The following is a 21,953-nucleotide window of genomic DNA, read 5'->3' as shown; positions in this document are numbered from 1 at the left end:
AAATATTATCGATAAAAAAGCACCCACAATAGAAGAACTTGGTCATGTTACATTATAACTAGGGAATTGAAAAGTGACTCGCTATTGCCTACTGGATTTCCTACTACGAAGCTTGACCTACTGTGGATACAGCAGGCTGTAGTAGAAAGATATTAAAGTGCCTCCAGGCATACGTGCTGAAATAATTTTTTAAATCATTCAGCGCTTTCACACGTCAAGCGTCCTGGAACAGCTGGTCGCACCAGTGTGACCTACGTTTCCATTTTTTTCTTTCTATTTCTATTTCTATTTTGCGCCAAGGCAGAACTTAGAATGCACATGTGGAATGCTAAATTCAGTGACCAGCACTTATTGTAGTGCAGTAGCATGGACGACAGGAAAGGCTGTGTCTATAAATCAAGCTTAGTCAAAATGATTAATCACTATCGATTACAGAGTATTCACTTGTAATGAAATTAATCACGAATCGCTTGTAAAAATTAATCAATTACTTGCCACATTACTCACAAAAGTATATGATTAACAACAATAACAAGAACAACATAGATGAATGGATGATGATGATGATGATTTGGGATGTGGTCCTGCGTTGTGTGCAGGACCCTACCCCACTCCAAAAAGGTTCATATGAAAGGATGAAGAGGGAAGGAAAATAAAAGAAACCCCTACAGTTCTTGAAGGAGGACGGTGGCCTTCAGAAAGGAAAGAAAAGTGCGAAGTGCATGGCACTGATGTGCAAGGTTACTCCATGGGCCGAGAACTTTGCAGATGTTGAATGGCCTCTGATCCAGCAGTTCAAGTTGACATTAAAGGCCCGTCGCTCGCATACGTACTGGCTACAGTCTTCTATAATGTGTCGGATTGTTGACGGGAAACCACAAGTTGTACACAGCGCCGTGTTGCTGTGGTCCAGCCTATACCGGAGTGCAGGGGTGAATGCAACGCTAAGTCGTAAACGACGCACAAGTGACTTAAAGAGGCGAGAGAAACTGCCTGGCATTTCAAATAATAAAGTTGGGTCAACAGCATACAGAAGCGACCACCGGGTGATGTCACACCATTCCTGATGGACCCAGGGCGACGTTCCCCGTTCGAAAATATGATGGAGACTGCTGAGCGGCTATGGTGGGCCGCAGCAGCTGCCCGATCCGCTACCTCATTGTCTTCCAATGTGGCTTGGGACCCATTGGAGGGTCAGCCGGTGGCCCCTGTCTTCTAAAACCTTGAGCGTCATCAAAATGTTCACTACCACCGGAGCCAAGGAGCCGCGGATGCCCATGCTGTCTATGCACTGCAGCGCTGCCCGCGAATCTGTGTAAACCACCCAGAGGCGGGGGTGGTGATCCAAAACAGATTTGAGGAATAACAGGATGACATACAACTCCGCAGAGGTGGCCAAGGTGCGGTGTGATAGGCGGAACCCACGTGAAATTGACTCCTCTGGAATTACAAAGGCAGCAGATGAGCCGCCAGTAGTGGAAGAACCGTCCGTATATACGGCGGTTTGGTTTCTGTATGCAGCGTCCATCAACTCCAGAGTAGCCTACTTGAGGACTGGAGCAGGGATTTTGCCCTTCGGCCCCTTGACCCCAGGGATGTGAGTAGAGATGGACGGTTTCGGCGATGTCCATGGTGCTACTGAAGAAGCGGTTGGGGCAACAGTCAAGGCAGGTATGTGGCCCGTTACTTCTTGCGCACACAGCGCGATTTTGCTTGAAGATTTTGCGCGCTTCTGTACCAGTGGGTGACGGCGATGGTGAGCGCGCAATCGCAAATAGTGGCGGAAAGTTCCTGTCTGACTGAGGACGCCAATCGGGAGTTCCCTGGCTTCGGCTACAACCATCCTCGTCTCAGCGCAACGCGGAACGCCAAGACAGGTCCGTAAGCTGCGCGCCAAGACACAACGGAGCCTGTGTTCAGACGTACGTGATAGTCCATGCAACGCAGGAAGGCTGTATACTACTGAGCCACGAACAAGCGCTTTGTAAGAATGCAACAACTCAGGGAAAAGAATGCAACAACTAATGCAACAACTCAGGGAAAAGAGGCGCTAACGCCAGGAATAGAACCTGGGTCTTCTGATTTCCGGTCAGATATGCTAACCACTACACCACACCAGCACGCCGTTTCCCTTGAGCCATTGAGTGCCTCAAGTACGAGGTGGACGGACAACCAACCACGCTATTCCCATTCTCTCTTACATCTTTCTCACTCACTCTCCCAAGCGCTTTGTGGAGTGCAAGAATTTTCCGCTCATTGCATCCCCAGCGCGAGCCGGCAAAGTGACGTATCACATTTCCCCAACGTTGCACCTTTGAAATGAGAGGAACCTGTGGAACCTGTGGTGCATGACCTGCCTTAAGGGGGATCCCCCGATGTGTAATTGGAACCGGCGCATCTCTTTCCGGGTAAATGGAAGGGTAGCGCTTTTATCAGTGGAGATGTCCATCCCTGCTTTCAGGAAGTAGGCATGTATGGCGTCAAGTGAACTCTGGAGACGACGCTGAATTGCGGGGCGGGACTTGCAAGCCGTCCAGACACAGATATCATCAGCACAGATGAATAGGTGCGCCCTCCGAGGAAGGCACCCCTTGAGGCCCATCAAGACAATGTTAAATAACAGAGGGCTAAGGACACTTCCCTGAGGAACTCCCTGTGGCACAGTGAACTTTTCCGTGTCCCCCTCGCCTGTAGTGACGAAAATCTTCTGTTGACGGAGGAAGTCGGAGAGCCACGTCAGCGCCCTATGAGGCACCTGAGCCTGCAACAACCCATGAGTGACACAGGGATGGCTTACGGAATCGTACGCCCGCTTGATGTCCAGGAAGACAGCCATCGCTATTTGTCTTCGCGCCTTTGCTTCTTCGACCGAATCGAGCACCGAATCCATCGAATTACGGTGGAAACCCGCCATTTCCTGAGGAAAAACTGATCTTCGCTCGAGCCACCACTCGAGCCTGTGCAGTACCATACGTTCAAGGACCTTGCCTAAGCAGCTGGTGAGGCTCACGGGCCGGAAAGTTTCAGGATGGGGCCTACAGTGCCTCCTTCCACACAGCAGGGACCTGCCCATCCCATCATGACATGTTATAAACCTCTGAAGAGCCAAAAGGGATGCGTCGTCCAGATTGCGGAGCGCCACGTAGGTGACCTTGTCTGGACCGGGCGACGACTTCTTGTGGGAGAGTGCCAGCGCATTCTTGAGCTCAGCAAACGTGAGGTCTGCGTCCAAGTCAGGGTCAGAGAATGACGGGGCTTGACCAATAGCATGCTGCAGCTCCAATGCATGGCTCCGAAAGGCTGCACATTTCGCTGTCTCGGAGCTTGCTGATAGAATTTTGCAGAAGTCGTAGGCAACTTCCTTCTCAGGCCTAGATACTGAGAGTGCCAGAGATCTCAGGGAGTTCCTCGCGGGAGGCGCTTCGCGGAGACTCCGCGCAATCGCCAGACCTTCGCAGGGCTTCAAAACGGAGTCAGAGACGCGCAAAGCTGACGCCATCTTTTTTTTGTCGACAGCCTTCAAGGCTTTCTGTACCGATGCATTCGCACGACGCGCGACTTGTGCATCTGCAAGTTTCCCGGATCGCCGCGCATTCCGCTCTGCCCGCCTCCGAATGGCACGCAAACGCTCCACCTCCGGATCCGTACCTGCGTGGCCAGCGCTGATCTTTGCAGTCGTGGTGGAAGACGTCAGACAGTTCACAATATGGCCGGTAAAGTCGCATGCGGTCATTTTCATGCTCACGTCCTTTTTGCACAGTTCACGAAAGGACTGCCAATTTGTTAGCCGCACGGTTCTGCGGCCTGCCCCGGGTGCGTACTTGGAGTAGGAAACAAACATAGGAACGTGGTCACTGCCTCTTCCGTCCAGGTCCGTGGACCAGGTCAGGTACGGAAAAAAGTCCCTCGAGCAAAGTGAAATGTCTAATACATCTGTTGAGTGGTCCCGGCGGAGGAACGTTGGAGACCCGTCATTTAAGACACAAATATCCAGGTCCTCAATGGTGTCGCACCACAGGGACCCCTTGCTGTCTCGCCTGCGACTCCCCCACAAAGGGCGATGAGCGTTGATATCCCCAACAACAAGGAAGGATTCACCCACTCCTAGCAAGGGCTAGTGTTAGGTCATGGGCTGTCATCTGGACTGACGGCGGCACGTACACGCTGAGAAGAGCCAGTGAAGTTTTCCCAAGAAGAATCTTGCAGTGGACACAGTCGAAAGGCAACTGACTCGCTGTGTGTACTTGCGTCACAGCCAAGTCTTGTCGCACACATAGCACTGTCCTCCAAGATGACACCCCCTGCTGACCAAAGACGGTATATCCACTAAGTCGGAAGGCTGGCATCACGTATGCTTCACAGACGGCCAAAATGGGAGTCCGGTACTTCAATAAGATCAACTTGAGATCCGGTAGCTTCGTACGCAGACCACGCGCATTCCAGTGCAGAATAGTAGCCCGCTTATACGGATGGTCCATGACTCGCGGTCAGAAACTTTTCTGCAGCGAGTAAGGACTGGACCTCCTGGAGTCCAGCGGCGTCCGGGTACGCCGCTAAGATGGCCTTGAGGACGGCTAGAATCAGCGGGACAGTAGTATGGGTCACACAGTCAGCTGGACGCCATTAGTTTGCAATTAGAGCAATTTGGAACCCCCCACAGTAATTAGGATCATTCAGGGAGTCATTACACTAACTGGGGAGCATCTAAGACGTGTCCAGACCACTGTGTGAGTTGCCGGCTACTTGAGCTGATAAAAAAATAGGTAGAAAATAAAATAAAAAGATAGAAATAGAGTTGAGAGAAACAATTTATTCGAAAATCAACGATGCCGTGACGAAGAAACGGCTCCGGGGTGACCAGCGCTTGTTGGCGTCGGGTAGTTGAAGAGATCGACGACAGGTGGCCACTTAGTTGCAAGGCATCACACCAGATGGCGCCACCATCATAGCTCTATGTGAGAAAGACAGAGATACAAGCGGCGGGTAAAATGGCAACACTGCTAAACAGAAAACAGTACACATCGGGGAAAAGGCTTAGGGGGAGCGATCGGTTAGGCCTAACAACAGCGCCTCAACACTATACACCTAACACAAGGCGGGAACCGCTAAACGTGCGTCGACACGGAGAAAAGGCTTGGTCACTGCTGAACAAGTCTAAACATGCGAGAAAAGGCTTAACACGAGCGCAGTCAAACATCGGCAAATCACTCGTTGGTCACCGCTAAACACGGGGGGCACGGCAAACATGCGAGAAAAGGAGCGCGGCAAATCACTCACTTTTTCCCCCGCGGCGACTGCTCATCAGCCAGGCAGAAACTGAGCCAGGTAGCGGGCGCGGGGACTGCGGAGCAACCGAGCGAGCACACGTCTGCTCTCCGCGACAGCCAGCCAGAAACTGAGCCAGCCCCCCACAGCTCTCGCAAAATCTGTATCAAAATGCGTGTTACTCCGCACGAAGCAATCCGTGCCTCTCCATTGGTCGGACGCCACAAGCGTGTCCGGATTGGTTGCCAGAATTTGAAAGCGGCACTTCGCGCTTCCTCGCCTGCGTGCTGCGTTCTCCTTCGGCGGTTTCATTTGAAATCTGAACGGTGGGCGCCCCGTTGGCAGTGTCTTTCGTTGGGAGGCAAGTGCGTTCGCCGATCGCCGTTTTATCCGTGTATTATGGTGCCTTTGATCGTGTTGTACTGTTTCTCGCCACAAGCATCGGTCTACGAAGAGCCAATCGGATTTCAAACTGAAGTGTTGTCGTGAATTCTGGCTCGATGAATATGTTCGAGCGCCGTCAGATCTGCATAGCGGTGACAAGAAAATCCGATTCATGAAGCAGCATTTTATGTTTGACGTGTAGCAGGCAAGGACATGGTGATCAAGCAAATGTGCGCAAGTATGTGACAGTTGTTCGTTGCTGGGAATAAGCTGTGTCGATATGCGTATTTTGCAAGTTAGAACTTTGTTCCAGTGTGCTAGGAAGCGCTACGCAATGGACTCAGTACGCTCAGTGCATGTATATGTGTCAACCTGCCGATTGTGTCAGTATAAATAAATTTGTTCATTACGACACTTTTCACAGCTGTTTGTGAATCACGGAATAACTTTACGACGTGCATGAAAGCTAGTAGACTTAGAGGTGAGGGGTAGCCGGTACAAGCCAGTATGGAAAGCAACAGCCAGAACCGGTCGGGCTGCGAGCCGGACGGAAAGACTTCTGATTGGAGGATTGAGGAAGCAATCGCTGCACTCTCATTGGTCGTGTGCCCAGTGTTGTGTGAATTTAGCTATACTATGGGCTCTATGGGGAGTTGTGGAGGGCTGACTGAGCGAGCGCGGGGACTGCGGAGCAACCGAGCGCACGTCTGCTCTCTGCGACAGCCAGCGAGAAACTGACTAGCGCCCTCTGCAGGCTCCAACAGCTCCCCATAGAGCCCATAGTTTGAGATAATTCACACAACACTGGGCACACGACCAATGAGAGTGCAACGTTGTAGAAATTATGCAATGCCAGTCGGCCAATCAGGAGCCTTAGCTTTGGCTGACCTTTCGACCGGTTCTGGCTACCATCGACTTCTACCGGATTTTACGCCTACCGCCGTTACCCGATATTCAAAATAACTGAAGCTTCTTTTGGCTAAAAGAAATATTTATTTGACACAAAGCAGTGATTCAAAGATCTGATACATGGATGCACTGTGAATACAAAGTCCACTGCGTTGCTGACGCACTGTAACTAAGTTCGAACTTGAAGCAAAACGAACACAGCTCTCGAAATCCGACGGGGCCCGCGCTTGTTCTTCACACTCCAACCGCTCCAACTCACGAACCATTCCAGTTCCGGAGTTGATAGACTGTTCGTGGGAGAATAGTCGTGTCCAGGAACAGCACAACACACGTTGAAGCACATCGACGCATGAATAAACCAGCGAACACTTCTACAAACTGTTCTGCCGATTGACATCACCGAAACACGAAACACAAGAGTAGGACGCCTTGCCGGCCGATTTTATGAAGATCATCTTCTTTCGTTGTTTGCAGAGAGGAAAAGGCGCTTGTGTGGCACGTAATCGTAATCCTGTCTTTGTTGTCAGGCCTCAAAATCCGACGGCGCCCGAACGCGTTCTTCACGCACCAACCGCACCAGCCCACGAAGCATTCCAGTTCCGTAGTTGATAGACTGTACGTGGAATAATAGTCGTGTCCAGGAACAGCACAACACGCGCAGAATCACAAACTGTTATGCCGATTAACATCACCGAAACACGGAACACAAGAGGGCGGACGCCGTGCCGACCGATGCGAGCTATTTCGAAACTATGCTGAAACTGCTGAAACGGCCGCCGGGACGCTGCACGCACATGCGCGCGTACAAAATGCGATTTCAAACCGTTGTCGACCAATTGGAGCGCGCACGCAGTCTGGGCCAATGAGCTTGCAACGTTGTAGATTGGCGCAGTGGTACATACTCTACAGCCGCATCCTCGGTTACCTGAGGGGGACTGCCCTCTGCACCGCCCCCCGCGGGTGGTTTCGGTTTCGCCTCTCCGCTCCTCCCGCTGCGCGCGCGCCCTCCTAGCGGTGACGGGTGGCTTCTCAGTTTCGGTTTCACTCTCCTTTCTTTGCACGCGCATTTATCTGTATAAAGGCAGCGCGCACCGCACTCGCGTCATCACTACGTGGAGATGTACAGCTACCACTCGTTACAAAATTGTTCCCGCACCCACGCTTCTTGGGAAAAAGTGGAGAAGGAATGTTTCAACAGCGAAAGTCCCCGCAACGAGCTCGTCATCACTGCTTTTCGCTACGTGATAGACATGGTAGGCTTTGGCAATATAGGAGAGATCTCGCCGGGGCCGCTGCAGGAGATGGTGCGTCGGATCTACGCCCGTTACAAGAACGTCTGCATAACGGTTCCGGACGGACCCCTGGGACTGATGAGTGAATTTGTGAGTCTGGCCAACGCAGAATTCAACTACATCGCTGCAGACATCGTGGACCTTCTCGCTCGTGCCATCGCTCATATTAAGCACGCCCTGCGGAAGCAGTGACAGTCTACATCGTGAACTTTGTCATTGATTTATTGAAATACCGCTTAGTTATTGACATGCAACGCATTAAACAGTCCGAATAACGTTGACGAGACTGTGTTTTCTTTCACTGAAACATGTTTATTGAATACATACAAAAAGGTTGGTCGATAGATGCCTACACCCTCCCTAACTTGTCTGATCTCACGAAGAGAACATTACGAGATGATCAGACGTGCCAGAAAAGGGGAATCTTCATCGCAGCGTCGTCATTGCGCGGGTCACGGTACCAGCACGATGACGGAATGGTCATTCTTTTCGTACACCCATTCCGCTACCACACTGCCACAACGACCCGTGCTTCTCCTGTCTGAGGGAGAGAGAGAGAGAAGCATGTCTCGACTAGAACTTTTATTCTCGATTACATGCGCGTGCAGCTCTTTGTTCCACGGTTACTCGATGCCTGACGACGACGCTCTCGAGCTCTCTTCCGGGTTTTCCAATGCTACACAAAGAGAGAGTACTATCGTAATCTTATACGCGTCAAAACACTAGGAAAGCTTACCGTATTCACAGCTTCCGTAAGGGAAGGAGTGTACGGCATCCACGAGATAGCGCTTGTCGTCGTAGGGGACCAAGCTCTTCTTGAGTCTCGAAATGGTGTACATCGCTTGCTTTATACTCTGGATGGTGCACTGCTTCTGACAGACTGTCTTTTCATCGAACAGAGAATCTCGGTACATTTCGTGCAATAAATGTTTCCTCACCACGTCTTTCTTAACTCCTTTCGCTCTCGAGATCTGTTTGTGTGACCCAGCCAAGCGAATGCTATACATTTTCGCTCGGATGGCTACGACTTCCTGAATAAGTTCTTTGAACTACCCCATCTGGTTCGCATGCTCATCGTTGAAAAGCGGGTGGTCCAAGGGATAGGAAGACAGATCTAACTCATTCTCAATCTTCATCAGCTGCTCTTCCAGGCTTTCACACGTGAGAGAAAAAATTATGCTGTCCGTATCGCTATAGATCAATTGCACTGGACACGTCAAACGAGAAAAGAGCGACTCGTGGATGAAGCTGTACATTCGGACTTTGGATATTTCTAGAATGGCAAAGCCCACGTAAAGCGGGTGCGTGCATTTGATGCGACGCTGTTTCATCTCGTATAAGATGCACTTTCATATCGGCTCACTGCAGCAACAGACGCGGACAAGGAGTTAGAACATGGAAGAGACAAACCACCTGCAGACTCTCAACAAAGAGTAGTTTAATGAAAAGAGGAAGTATTTGAAGAACAAACATTGTGCGTCATCAAGGGCATATCAGTACAGCACACGTCATAAGGTCACAGGTTTACCACGTGGTAGCCTAGAGGTTCTGCAATCACACTCCTGACCTTGAGGGTTCACCTAGATTCCCTTGATGATGCACAACGTTTGTTCTTCAAATACTTCCTCTTTTCATTAAACTTCTCTTAGTTGAGAGTCTGCAGGTGGTTTGTCTCTTCCATGTTCTAACTCCTTGTCCGCGTCTATTGCTGCAGTGAGCCGATATGAACTTGTACCAACTACCCCGCTTTGTCCCTCTTGTGTAAGATGCACTTGTCACTCAGAATGAGAAAATGCTGACAGTCGACGGAGCTAGCTTTTCTGAGCGCGGTTTCTTTGTCGTAGGCTATAGCGTACCTTTTCATCCGTCTCACATTTTGTATCGTCTTACCGAACGTACTATTCGACATGGTTTTGTACAGAAGTCGCTCGAATTTCGTGGACGCGGCATTCCTCAACGCGACGTTCCTCTGCATGAAGGTTTGCAGAAAGTTGTCTTGGCGGAATGAGAGGATGCTGTGAACACGTTTTATTTTCATGCCCAACCTCACGTACAGTGCAAGCAATGCATAATGAACGACGTAGCGTTCTTTGTCGTAGCACGTCAGCAAGAGTTTCTTTGTGGCAGGGGTGTTCAGCGCCAACGCATCTTTCAAGTGCTGCTGGTAGGGGGACAGTTCGTTCTCGTCCACGCACCTGTGTTCGGGCGCCAGGGGAAAATCCCTGGTGAGAGCGTGCAGTTCTTCGGGATACGACAAGTCTACCACGTAGACGTAACCCACTTCCGAATCGTGAGGAATGATGAGAAAATCGATCTCGCTCCACCTCGAAGGATCGACCCACTCAAAGCCCCCTGTTGGGAGATGGAAAGTCATCGCGTAGGGGTACAAACTGTTCACGTCAAGGTACTGGATAAAAGTCTTTTCTTGCTGGGGATCGTAATCGTCGCACCCCTCGTGATTAGCCCGACAGTATCTGTGGAAGCTGTTACAAATGCCTCCCCTGATTCCCTTCTCGATCGTTTCGTACATCTCTTGGTCGCTTATGAGCTCGAGTTTGACTTTGGTGAGCTTCAAAGCGCTGCTCCACGCGTAACTGGCGAGGGACACGGTGCGTAAGATATCTATCCCATCCGTCTCTAGCGCAATCTTTCTGAAGTACAGTACGACGTCGCACAGCTGACAGGTGTCGAGCGTGACGTAGAGACGCGTGTAATCTCCTAGGTCCTTGCATTTGAACAATTCGAAAATCTCGAGGGCGTACTGATAGTCCTCGTCCGTGATCTCTTCATCGTTCAGGTCGCTTTTGAAAGCTTCCTTTGGCGGTAGTGCGGGCAAATTGTACGCTTCGAAACTGTCGACGAAGGTGTACGAGTAAATTCCCTTCTTGAGAATCCGACGAAAGCGATCACCAAACATTTGATGGGTGCAATGAAACGCGCTCTCGCCACCGCTGGCGAGTAGCGTTTCTACCAGGTTAGACAACGAGAGGTTGAAAAACTGCGTGGTATCGCGGAAATGGAGCTCGCCGGAAAGCCCGCAGTAAGGCAAAAGAGGTGATTGAATACAGTTGTCGTTATACTCGTTCACTGCAGGTAAAGTCCTTCGAAGGTTTGCTTCGATGGGGGGAAGTCCGTAGCTGTCGAAAAACACGGCAGACCCTTCGTAGTTTTTCAGGTAGAGCACCCAGTACTGCCCGCGCTTTCTTCGCTCTTCCGTATTGATGATTAAATAGCCGGGCTGCGTAATTCCAAAACACTACCCTGTACAACGGATCGCGCTGTGTCTAGCTTTAGCGGGCGATAGCTGATCATCTGGCAACCTGCGTTACCATGGCCCTTGGAGGAAGGAAACTAAGGAGATGCCCTAAGCGCCTCTCCCAATACAAGCGGCCGTGCTGACCCGGCGCAAGGCATTGTGGTTAGTTGCCCACACACGTGACCCATAAACGTCACTGCAAAACGTCATTAAACATGGCGTCCTCCATGCCCGTGGCGTATCGACACCTGAATACGGAGACGAGCAGCGGCCCAATAACTACCTTTCGCTTTCAAAGCATCTTTGGAGATAGAAGTTATCATACCCGTCGAAACACACAATAGAACATCTCACCGTGGAAGCAATGGATCACCAAACTGCTAGAAGAAGTACTACGTACGTCATCGTGGCTTCTCTTCTGTTCTGGAGAACTTTCGCTGTGATTTATTACGTGGGAAATGTCTAAATACCCCATACCCTTCAAAATGTTGTGAAAATGGACTCCTTGAAGGCCAGTGGTGTGCTGAAGATGGATTGTAATATATATATTGTATCGGCGAGTAGCCGTCAACGTTCATAGGTATGCAAAATGTCACGGTAAATACTCAAATTAGGTGACATAACGTTATAACGTTGTTAACAAACAATACAACTCTAAGATATTGCAAAAAAGACATTCTTACCCGCTCATATGGGGCAGTAGCATTGATTATATGTAAAATGAATGAGTATAATGGGGCTGCAGAATAGATGATGATTAGAGAGAAACAAGAGCATTTTGCAGGATGATACCTTCTCCCCTTCTGAGAGGGAACAGGCAACACATTGAATATAGATTAATATGTGTAGTGTGCCTACAACCCTTGCAAAGCAACTGTATCGCATCCTACAAAAACACACTCTCACTGTCCTTTGAATAATGTCAGCTTAGTGTACATCTGACGACACCTCTGTGTATGACGGTCAGCTGTTAAAGTTTTTGCAGCATGATGGAGACGTACATCTAGATATTTGTGTGCAATACCCTTGATCAGATGGAAAAAATGGTTCTCTAAGGGACCTTGTTCAAGCATGTGGGATCCTCGAAGTGTTGAAAATATGTTAGTGGAAACAGTAACATCGAGCACATCCACTAGCATCTTCTGCATTAGTGCTTCAGTTGACAGTCTGGATGCTAGCATAGTTGATCTATATACTTTTTCAGTCTTTTTGCATACTTGGATGACATCCTCCGATGGATACACAAGCCACCCCAGACTTTTTAGACGGATCAGTGAATGCTGAGGAAGGCAGGATGCTGGGGTAGATAGTGCACTTACACACACTTCACACTTCAAGCGGTTTCGCAGATAACGCACCACAAATCCTGCTATGTACGCCACGACTGTGTCGGCATACGGTGACAAGTCTGTGGGGTCCGGTATGTAGTCGTGGTCCAAATTGGGTTCAAGTTCCAGATCTTCCTCACCTAGAGTTAGCTGCCGCCGGTCTGCAGACCAGTTGATGATGTCCTCAGATCGCGGCGATGCTGCACTGGACACAGTAAGTATGCTGATACGTTCCAGTGGTAGGCAGTTACCTGTGGTCGTATCACCGACTTCATTGTGAACTATCAGTGCCTTAAATGCTGATGCTAACTGTCTGGCTGTTGGGTTGTTGTTACATGATCCATGGGCACGGATTGCTCCGAAGAATAATTCTAAGTGATCCTGACTTACTTTGTAACAGGGTAGATATTGCAGCTTCGATGTCCTTTCAATGAGATTTTCATACAGTTGTAGTGCACTTTGGTGACAAATGAGGAAGCCAATAAATCCTGTTCTTCGGTTGCTATCTACGAGCAGTTGCCCATTATTGGTGAGTCGCAGTGCCGCCAGATAGGATGATGCATCAGTAAGGAATGACCGGACTTGTATAATGTTTTCTGAACACAGTGGCTTTTTCCATGAGTACTGCCTGATATTTCTGGAGTTTAAAATGTCAAAACAGTTATTCACAACACGAATGAACTTTTCTGTTGGCTCCGTATCGTTGAAGCCTGGAATATCAAGTTCGCGGCAATGCTGTAGTGCATCTGCAACTGATGAGCTGAGCAGTTGGGCTGCAAGTTTGACTTTCATTGGCTGTTTCTGCCAGTGGAGATGTGCGGTACGTAACTTGTTGCCGGCATGAATTCCTTCTTTCTGCTGGAGAAGGTGCAGCTTGTCAATGTGGTCCCAGCATATCCTACCGCCGTTCTCATCCACAAAACTTTGTTTGTGACAAAGGGCATTCCGGACAAGTTTTAACATGTGGCACGGATCGAGAAAGACTGCAACTGGGTTCATGGTCACTGGATGTGGAAATGTAGTCTTGAGCCCAGCATCGACATCCAGACAGCACCCAAGGATTCGTAGCATTGCTACGTTTGAAGATGCTCCGTCACATGTGAGCGACACAACCTCTGCCCCAGCCTCGTGGGCAAGTGAAAGCCCCTCTTTTACCAAATTTGCCTTCTGTTCTCCAGACAGTCCACCAACGAGAAAATAACCCAAGGGAAGCTTCCACCTGCCATTTACAGAGACGACCATCAGAACCAAAGCCTCTTTAGCTATTGTGCCATCACTGCTGGAACCCATTCCAATGTCTACATAACCATGTGATTTTTTCCCATCCCATTCAACATGTTGCCGAATTGCCATCTCATCGGTCATTGCACTGCAGAGAGTTGGAATCTCCTTCATTTGATTCTCTGCTACCTTCATTTTAAGTGCATTCAGGGCTTCTTTGGAAAATCCTGGTTGACCATCAATTGACTGATACCATTTTTTGAGTGTACGAGGATGGGGCAGACAAGTGTCAAAGGTCCTTCTCACATATCTGTACGCCCTTGCAGAATAAAAGTAAAGTGTAAGTGCAAAAGCACGGAGCTCTGGACTGTACTTTCTAGGGAGTGGTCGCCTTGTCTTTTTAGCTGTCTGTCTTAGCAGTAGATCTTTGTTAGCTCCTGCTATATTTGATAACACATCCGCATTCTCTTGCAACAGAATATTTTTAGCCGTCAAGTCCTGGATGACATTTTCTAGATTTCCCATTCTCCGCTTCATACGTCGCTGTTTTTCTTGTAGGGCCTTGATTCTTTTTTTGCTCGCAGTATGAAGATTTCCAATCCGTCTCACTTCTTGCTTCAAAAAAACTTTAACTGGTGTGTCTTTCATTGGGGATGTTTCCTAGTGCAGTAGACAATTCTGTATGAGCATGACTGATAGGTAGGCAGATTGCTAGTAAATATGAGGCTCCTAGTAACAGTACTGCAGCTCTAACAATTAAAACATATTAGTCAGTCCATTTTACGTGGACCTTACTAACACTCAAATGTGTATTTTCAGATATGCTTTGAGCTGTTCTTATATGAAAGGAGTTATACCCACTTGTTTTAAATGTTGAACTTGCAAACAACATTGATCCTCAACAAATAAATCAACTATGCCAATTGCCGCTCGTGGAGCAACATTGAAGGCAAGACTATGCCACTTTTTTATCACCCAGTGAGCCTCTTCATGCGTACATTTAGGTCGGACATTAACAGCCTCTGCTTTCGAACTGAGTCACTTACCCACCAGTAGGATACATGGGCAGGGAGATATCAACACACATGCTGATTGTCAAAATTTTATTTGTATTCACCTGCAGAAATTCATTGAATTGTCAATGTGACATAAGGTTATGCAGAGTAATCACATCGAAACATGCCAGAAATGAACACATGCAACTCATGAACGGCATCATATAAAACTTTATTTCCACATAATGGCAGGAATTCATCAAACTCTCAGTGCCATGCGGGGTTAGTTGAAATAATCATACTGCTCCAGTTGAACATACACAAATCACAGCATGCAAATCATGATTCACGTCATATAAAAATTTATTTTCATACCACTGCAGAAATTCATCAAATTTTCAGCAAGACACATGGTTAGTCATAGTGATGACACTGCCCCCGTCTATATAGAAAATCACAGCATGCAAGTCATTACTTACATCATGTATCACATGCTTGCACCACTCCTGCTTTTATTCACCAATAAGTGTTGGGCCTCAGGTTACTTGTATTTACAAAAAGTCACGGATAAATACCCAGTGAGAACTTATTTAAAAAAAGGAGAGTGGTAGCTATTTTACAAAGATGGTCTACATATTGCCATGATGAAAAGATGTCTACATAAGGACAACGTAATGCTGAGGTCAATGTGAGGGAGCCTCATCCCCACCCCGTAGAACAAACTAAGTACATCCAGATTGAGAACCCCTGCTGTATACTGTATGCAACTATGTCTATTGCATCTGATAATGTGCCTGTATCTGGGTTATATCTTACCACTGCCACGTCCATACTTGTGCTTGGTGTGGAGAGCCTTGTATCCTGAATGTAAAAGATTATAGTTTTTATGTGATGATTCATTTCAGCAACTGGGTCATGAACTGCTACGACATTTGAATTACTCCTGACTGGCAATTACAAATATGTCACACTTCAACACATGTACAGATAAAGAAAATATATCAATTTAGATGATATAATGCTTCTGTTATATTACTTCACATGATCATATATTACAGTGACAAGAAAAAAATATATTATTGTTTCTACATAATGTATTTCTAAACTATAATCCCACTGCACTGTTGTGACCAATGAAATTATTATAGATTAATGTAACCATGCACACCATCCATGAGAGACAAATGTATACACACCACTGCTGTTCCAACAGTCGATGAAGGAAACAGATGCTCAGGTTCGCATGGGGTACACTGTAATCATGCATAAATAAACAAACCATTTTGGTTAACACTGTCTTGCAATTTCAAGAAGCCATCACATCAGGTATCTACTTACATACTCCTCAAACGGATTCTGCACAATGTTGGTTGTGTCAAATCCTGCACTACCCTATGTAGGTAAGAAATAAGGAAGATACTTTGTTACTGGTGTTTTCTATAGAGGAGAGAGTTGTAGAATTTATCTCAAATATTGCTGTGGAGTGCCTACACAAATGAGCATGACACTCACATTGGAGTCTTCTTCATGTGCCAGATAGGAAGTGCTCACATTTTCTGTGCACAAGCTGAACTGGTCCACTGAGCCTAGACTTTCCTGCCATGTTGTGATGAAAGTACAAGTAGATTAAGTACTTTCAAGGGCACCACGTCAAATATCTTCCACAATACAACTAGTCTAACAGTTCACCAGAAAGAACGGAGTGACTGATGTGTGTAATGCAAATACAAAAACCCATAATATAGCAAAAGGTATGGGAAAGGACAACTCACATCAACTTCCATTGCACATGTGGCAGGGACCTGAGCAGCTGTGCATTCCACACTTGGGCCTGGGTGGCTTGTCCCATGTATCGTCTCCTGAGTGGGCTGTTCTTCCTATTGACAGATGGCACAGGAGAAATATTTCATTTTTTAATTGTTGAAACCAAATTAATACACAAAAAAATAAATACTGAGACTAAACTGAGTTCGAAAACTACTTTCAGGACCTTAGCAAAAGAATTCAAATCTTGAACGTCTAATTCCTTGAGCAGAACAAGAAACTTCACATAATGCATGTATTACTTGATGTTTCTTGTTCTGCTGCTCGATTAATGTTAGTAGCGCATGTCACATGATACTTTTCAATAAGCGAGTTAATTCTTCGTCTTTTATTTATTTATTGTTTTCAGAAACACAACAGGCAGATTTAAAGAAGAGGGTGTCATATTCCTGCTGCGGCAACGAGTCACAAAAATTCAGATTGTATAGTGAACAAATGCGAAAGCGCCATATAGTTTACTTCCGCAGGTTGGAATGGTTGAAAGATTTTCAGATGACGACCACGTCTGAACAACGTGACGTCGTACGTTTGCTTTTAATTTATACGCCGGCACAATTATATATGCATTTAACAAAGCACCGCACAAAATTGTTACCGACTTACCTGAGAAGACCAAGGGAATATTTGGGGAACAGCACCCGCTCGGAGACGCACACGGTTCAAGGATCTGTCGCAATCCTGAGCACGAAAGTGCTTCGAACACAGCTTGCTCGTTCTCGGCTTCGGTGCCCAGCCAGTCCGTCGAATTGCGCAGACCCACGCATCTCGTTGGGTGTTATCTGACGGAAAGCTGCGTGAAATAAATGGACAACACGGTGCTTAGCTACGTTTCTAGATGCGACGACAACGCAGACGAATACACGCACTCCCGAAATTCAGCAGTCTTTGCAAAAAAACTTACTCATGAAATGTGATTCCGGCCTCCGCACTGCTGCTCGATGAACGGGTGTGGCAGCCTGGACAAGAACAGGTCACCATAATCGAAATCCGAAAGTCTAATGCTTCATGCAGCCGCGAACTTCCTGAACTTCCAAGCCTCCGCGCAGACCGCCATAAAACCGAAACAGGTTGGGATCACGTGACCGGGCAACTAGATGGGCGTGGCATTGCCAAGAGCGACCGCTAGAGGGGTCCCACGGCCCTCCGTGCGTATAGCCCTCTCCTTAGTTTCCTACCTCCATGCCATGGCCACGCCGAGACGCTACTGCATTTCCACTGGTTTCAAATATCGATGGAGAAAAAGAAAGCAGATATCTTTTCCAGTTGATGACTCGTCAGCGAAACTTTTTGAGTCTGGTTTTGTTTTGTTTCGTTTTTATTTAGTTCGTACGATTACATCAATGGCATCAGAAACATAAAGCGGAGCACCCAGTGGGAAAAAATTTCGTGTCATTTGTAATTTCATATGGCTTGACTTCCTGTCGTGCGATATATTGAACTGTGAACCATGCCAGATATCAGCTGAGACATCGTATTGAGACACGTAGTGGTGGCGTAAAATGACGAAGAATGGCCCACAGCTTCTGGCTTAGAGCTTGGGAACTGTTATGGTCTTTTTATTTGCTATATTTTTGCTGTTACGTCAGCACGAACAACCGGCTTCCGGTTTTCGGTGTTTACAATTTCTGAGACCTCTCGAAGCACGGTATAAATGAACGCCAAACCAAATTACAGTAGCACAAAACTGAATTGACTTACTACATAATAAAGGAACAAGATAACTTCTCTTTGTCACTTATCTTTGCTCTATCTCGTAATACCTAGGAAAATATAAACACCGAAAACAGCAAAGCTTAGCTGATTGCGTTTTTTTTTTTTCTTGTTACGTTTAAATACAAACAGATCGGGTGCTCTCTGTAGGAAACTGAACATGTTCGCTGACCGAATTCCAGCTTGCGATACTTATAAATATGCGACAAACAGTGTGAGAGCAGTGGGCGCGTCGTACACAGGCGCATTATGATCTTTGTTGTCAATGCGCCATTAAACTCCCAATCATAATCATCATCATCATCAGCGTCGTACACATAATTATACCTTAGAGCTTAGACATACTCAGCAATTAGTCGCTATAGAGCAATACCGAAACATACCCTTTGTGTGATATGAAATTATTTTCAGAACTAAAGAGAGCAACCCCCTTTGCGTTCTGATTCTGTTTTCTGCCCATGTATGTGCCTTCCATTTACGCTAGGAGTATGCCTGAATGATATCGGAGTCTTATGTGCATTTCACGTCTCTATCACTGAGAAATGTATTCGCGATTCCCGAAACGTTGCTATCATTTCAGTTCGATGGAAATCATCACACTACAAGCACCACGAGTCTTCGCAGCTCTGCTGGCTCTGCTAGCTTGCCAAACGCACGACACATTTTTCTCACAGTGTAATTCAATAATGAACATGAAAAGGCTGCCTTCGTCGACGGTCTATGCATGGTTTGTATCCTACCTTGGGAGTACCAAGCCATTAAAACTGGCTGACCACTCTCAGCCCCATACCGAAGAAGTATCCTTCTTTTCATCGTGAATCACAGGTCCAGATTTAACACAATCAGTCCACTTGGAAAGCACCACGCAGTCAACATCTGCAATTTAACACAGCTTATAGAAAGCTCGGCCGTAGAAGTGGAAGGGTACGCTGATGAAAGATCCCTGCATTCTTTCCTCCAACGATATTTGAAACCACTCCGAAAGCATGGCGTCAGGGCGTTGCCATGCCAACGTAGGTTGCCAGAGCATCACCTATCATCCGCTAAGAGTAGAGAGAGCACGGTCTGTTGCACTGGGTAGTGTTTTGGAATTACGCAGCCGGGCTTGCATAAAACGAAGGCTTCGTCGGAAGCGCAAATGCCTCTCAGCATGGAGGAAGCAAGGGGGTTCAGGGACACGAGTTCCAAGATGTCGCTCTCGTACATCTTTTCTATGGGAAGGTGACCGTACGGTCCTTGTCGACGCACATGAGCTTGGGACACTCGGAAATCAAGAGGACGGTAACCGCGTGTGGAAGGGCTTTAGCGAAGCGTAATTGCAGGCGAACGTTTCCTTTTCGCCACTCGTTCAAATGCGAAGGAGAACATTTGTCCATGTCCAAGTTGAGAAGGAACCCGTTCGTTTTAAATCGCTCGTAGCTATACTTGAAATGTTTTTCACTCAGTTCTTGCAAGAAGTTAAAGTAGGGAATTTTGACGAGGTCGTTCTTAAAGTCGTACTCGGCTCGCACTTGCTGTCCGTCCACGGAGAGCATCGAATGAGACAGGTCGTAATGGCGGAATTTGTAGGGGTTCGATTGGATGTCGCCGAGAAAGTCGGACGTGGCGAGCAGGACGACGCATAATTTGGAAGGTACCCTTTCGGGGTAAACGTTTTCAAAGTCAGCGTCCAAGCTCCCGGCACTCAAGCTCCGCACCTTGGTTTCCAATCCGCGTAACACGTAGATGGCCGGCGTGGTCTGAAGCCGCCGCTCGTATTCCAAAAACAGGGAAGGTGCCAGCATCACCTTTTTCGAGTGTAACGTCATTTCTTTAATGTCTACCTCGTAATTATACGTTTTCTTGTCGTTTGGGGAGCGATATGAGTTTAAATTCGTCGTAGTTTAACAGGAAAACGACGCGAATTTCGACGGCAGGTACCATAAGGCGCAGCTGTTGAAACAGGTCGGTATTGATCTGACCGACCAGGTTAAAGTATTTTCCACCCTTCGTCGCTTCGTAACGTTGTTTCGGACCGCGAGACGAGACGTCGTAATCGTTCTTTAAATGTTCGTCGTCCGAGAGTCCAGCCGCGTGCACTGTTTCTTGAGCCAGGGGCGTGGAATGAATCACGACGTCCAAAATACTCCTGTAGGCGTACAACTCGTTGGAACTGACGAGCTTGTTGTTCGCATAAATGGTGACCGTCTTAAACATGCCGCTCAACAGATGGTTTATTGGAAAAACGACATCTTTTTCGTCCATTTCTCCCCCGTCGTCGCGAACAATGCGCACGGTCAAAGACACGAAACTGCCGTAGAGATCCAAGTGTGCCCTGAGCGATTCCATGCGAAATGATCCAGCGGACCTGCTCGTCCCTGACAAAACTATCGCGAATTTTTACGAAAATTTTTTTAGCAGTCCCTAATAGTGCAAAATGACACACCACGAAACATTTCTTCCCAAATCTCAATGTGGCGGGTGCTACACACGAGCAAAGTTCGCAGCGCTGACGAAAACCGTGCCTGGCGTGAACGGCAGGTGCGGCTCATAGAAAGCACCAAGAACTGTGCGGTTTTCTTTTGCATAGAGAGGTAGCTATGCTCTACACAGCATCCAAATCCCGGTTGTCGTGCTGTAATAGGTGCAGGTATGCAAAGGCCGGAAGTTTCGCAATTTTCCTCCTACTTCGCGATTTTTTTGTGGAAAATCAAATCATTAAATTTTAATGAATATTTTTCCCTGAGAAGGCCTCGTGGAATACTTCAACAGGAAAAATCGCAAGACACGTAATTCTTGTAGTCATCGCAGGAAAAAAAGAGGAAGTATGCGATTTTTCGAAAATTCGCTACAATCGAGCGTAAAACACGCAATGAAGAGGTCGGAAGAGACGCCTGAAACCAATGCAGTTTTATAGAACGAGCCTTCCTCTACAACATATTAAAAAATCTCGAGGGTGTTTTTTCGTATACAGGGAGAAAATAATTTTTTTTTGTTGTAGAGGGTATTATGGCCACACAGACTCACGTTGCATGTATCCGGTGGGGTGTTACATTTGTTTCTTGGGCTCCCGTTTTAATTCTGCGTATTTCCGATTTTTTTTCTGGTCGGTTTTCAATATGACAGCCACCCGGACCAAAGGAACATGGCTCCAGTTGAGCTCTGTGGAGTTCCAATTCACCAGTATGAATATTATAGGCGCGTGGATGCAGGTTCAGTTGAGGAAACTTTCTTATTTAAATGCTGAACAATTCAGCAAAAATATTAACCACAAAAGGTCTAGCAAATTATAACGCTAGAGGAAAAGACGAACGTGCAAAAAAGTTGTTTACATGGCAGTACTGGAAACGGCGGAATCTCGTGGTGGTGGTTCATCGTCCATGCTGTCGTAGGTTCCAGTGAGGCTCACAGCCATATAAAGCCTTGCACCACTCGCGTATGGAAGCGTATACCCGCGGATATCCGCAAGAAACTTCTGGGTTCGGATGAAATATGGACGCTTGTTGTGATCTGCGGATCGGACGTGGATGGCGCCGGATCAGGACCGGGTCAGACTCGGATAAACCGCGAGATTGCGCCATCAGTTTGCTTCACACTAGGTACAGAAGATAGACTACAAGATGTACGAAAGCCACTCGCGCATCTGAGAGAGATCTCTGGCTCTGGCGTCTCGAGTCGAGGTGTGCGTTCAGCGCCGATCTTGCGTTTCACTTGTAATAAACTCTACTTATCCCGTTTGGTGCAAAATGTGTTGCTGTGGTTGGTGCCGTATAATCTTTCGTGGAAGCTA

The 21,953-nt window shown here is 47.4% G+C and overlaps 3 long non-coding RNA genes across 3 annotated transcripts; 1 reads left to right on the top strand and 2 right to left on the bottom strand.

Moving 5' to 3' along the window:
- Nucleotides 1–11,232: 11,232 nt before the first annotated feature.
- Nucleotides 11,233–15,044, top strand: LOC135385504 (uncharacterized). Its single transcript, XR_010420434.1, has 3 exons — nt 11,233–12,648; nt 13,144–13,533; nt 13,613–15,044. It is a non-coding gene; the product is annotated as an uncharacterized LOC135385504 (long non-coding RNA).
- A 166-nt stretch (nt 15,045–15,210) lies between these two features.
- Nucleotides 15,211–16,042, bottom strand: LOC135385505 (uncharacterized). The gene is made up of 3 exons (XR_010420435.1): nt 15,989–16,042; nt 15,847–15,903; nt 15,211–15,511 (listed from the first exon to the last, which is right to left on the bottom strand). It is a non-coding gene; the product is annotated as an uncharacterized LOC135385505 (long non-coding RNA).
- Nucleotides 16,043–16,155: 113 nt separating this feature from the next.
- LOC135383633 (uncharacterized) lies at nt 16,156–17,252 on the bottom strand. The gene is made up of 3 exons (XR_010419981.1): nt 17,078–17,252; nt 16,423–16,527; nt 16,156–16,246 (listed from the first exon to the last, which is right to left on the bottom strand). It is a non-coding gene; the product is annotated as an uncharacterized LOC135383633 (long non-coding RNA).
- Between the last annotated feature and the right edge of the window lie 4,701 nt (nt 17,253–21,953).

The sequence above is a fragment of the Ornithodoros turicata genome, chromosome 2, assembly GCF_037126465.1.
Source record: "Ornithodoros turicata isolate Travis chromosome 2, ASM3712646v1, whole genome shotgun sequence".
NCBI classification, from domain to species: Eukaryota; Metazoa; Arthropoda; class Arachnida; order Ixodida; family Argasidae; genus Ornithodoros; species Ornithodoros turicata.
This window is presented reverse-complemented; position numbering and strand designations above follow the sequence as displayed.